The sequence below is a fragment of the Diplotaxodon limnothrissa genome, linkage group LG19, assembly GCF_057381915.1.
Source record: "Diplotaxodon limnothrissa isolate DT_005_m linkage group LG19, D_limnothrissa_male_GT1.1, whole genome shotgun sequence".
NCBI classification, from domain to species: Eukaryota; Metazoa; Chordata; class Actinopteri; order Cichliformes; family Cichlidae; genus Diplotaxodon; species Diplotaxodon limnothrissa.
In genome coordinates, this window is record NC_140614.1 from 26,397,842 (window position 1) to 26,400,340 (window position 2,499).

Here is a 2,499-nt window from a genome sequence, read left to right on the forward strand (position 1 = left end):
TGCCGCTGTCAAAACGTCGCAACTGACGCAATCTGTTTTATATGCGCAAAGGATTATGGTATTTGTCGTTCCTTAAATGGGGAGTTCACCGAGCTGTGGTTGTCAAAGACTACAATACCCATAATGCAGTTGAATTAATCAGTTTTTTTTCTGTCCTTTTGTTAGTACCATGTGCGACAAATAGGGGGAGAAAGGGAGTTGTCTCGAATGATGCAGCTGAAATAGCTTTTAAAATACAAACTTTGATTTGTGCTATTGTTAATTCAATAATAATGTAATTTTAAAAAATCAAAGGCATGTTGAGGCCCATGTTCTATTGGGGACTACGAGTACCAAAATAAATTTGATAAATAGATAATTAATGAATTAAATGTACCATTAATAAATTATAATTGAAAAAAATGAATAAATGAATTTATGGAATGTTTTAAAGAAATTAATTGACATTAATTCATTATTTACTCATTTAGTTGATTAACTATTTCCTATTTTAATTATTAAATGACACACTTTAATATTCATTTAATTCAAATCAAATCAAATCACTTTTATTGTCACATCACATGTGCAGGTACATTGGTACAGCACATGTGAGTGAAATTCTTGTGTGCGAGCTTCACAAGCAACAGAGTTGTGCAAAATACAATAATGTAAACAAGCAAAATACAAGAATGGCTACATCTGAAACTAATAAATATATGTACAATATATAATAGTATATGCATTTCTGGATGTGTATACTAAATATTTTTCTACGTGTGTGTGTGTGTGTGTGTGTGTGTGTGTGTGTGTGTGTGTGTGTGTGTGTGTGTGTGTGTGTGTGTACACATATTTTACAAATTAAATAGAGTAAACAATAAATAAAATATATAAAATAAAATATACAGAGTGAGACATGTGCAAAACAGTGGCGTTACTGTACAGTATGGAGTGCATAATGTTAAAGTTCCAGTAGTGAAGCTGAGGTGTCTATGAAGTGTTCAGCAGTCTGATGGCCTGATGGAAAAAGCTGTCTCTCAGTCTGCTGGTACGGGACCGGATGCTGCAGAACCTCCTTCCTGATGGAAGTAGTCTGAACAGTTTATGGCTGGGGTGACTGGAGTCCTTGATGATCCTCCCCGCTTTCCTCAGGCACCGCTTCCTGTAGATGTCTTGGAGGGAGGGAAGCTCACCTCCAATTATCCGTTCAGAGCACCGCACTACTCGCTGGAGAGCTTTGCAGTTGTAGGCGGTGCTGTTGCCATACCAGGTGGTGATGCATCCAGTGAGGATGCTCTCAATGGCACAGTGATAGAAGGTCCTGAGGATGCGGGGGCTCATGCCGAATCTTTTCAGTCTCCTGAGAAAGAAGAGGCGCTGCTGGGCCTTCTTCACTGTTTTGTTTGTGTGTACTGACCACGTAAGATCCTCAGCCAGATGTACACCAAGGAACCGGAAGCTGCTCACTCTCTCCACAGCAGCGCCGTTGATGGTGATGGGGGTGTGTACTTCTCTGCACCTCCGGAAGTCCACTATCAACTCCTTTGTCTTTGCGACGTTGAGGGTGAGATGGTTGTCTTGACACCAGTGGGTCAGGGCGCTGACCTCCTCCCTGTAAGCTGTCTCATCACTGTTGGTGATAAGACCCACCACTGTAGTGTCGTCCGCAAACTTCACAATGATGTTGGAGTTGTTAGTGGCCGTGCAGTCGTAGGTGTAGAGTGAGTACAGGAGAGGGCTCAGTACACACCCCTGTGGAGCACCAGTGTTCAGTGTGATGGGGGATGAGGTGATGCTGCCCAGTCTGACCACTTGGCGTCTGTCAGACAGGAAGCTAAGGATCCAGCTGCAGAGGGAGCTGCTCAGTCCTAGATCCTGCAGTTTCCTGTCCAGCTTCGAGGGAACGATGGTATTGAATGCTGAGCTGTAATCTACAAACAGCATTCTCACATACTAATTATGCATTTATTTAATTCCCTTTGGCACTCTGGGCCCTCCATAATGTGCAACCCTGTGACCTACTACATATTTATTATCAGTACGTGAAACGTGGAGAATTGTTTTGTGTTGAATTACTTGTGTTAAAGTCTTTACTCAAGAAAAAGTTATAATCCTTGTTAGGTAATACTTTAAAAAAAATTGGTTGCTTATATTTAATAATCTATATTACACCTATATAAAAAGTGAATACTCCCTTCTTCTTTTCAGGTTATTGTCGCTGGTCATCCTATTCTCCCTCTCACCCTATCCCTAATATCCTCCTTTGTTACACCAACTATCTGCATGTTGTCCTTCACTACATCCATGATTTGTCTCTGTGGTCTTCCTCTTTTCCGCCTGCACGGCAGCTCCATGTTTAACATTCTTTGCCCAATATCTAAAATATACAATTGACTGAATTAATTGAAGGTTTTCAAAATAAAGTCATAGGACAACACGGGAAGGCCAAAGAAAATTTGTTCCTTGAGATCATAACACAGACGAAAGAAAATATTAAACAGATCTATAAAAGGACTGATT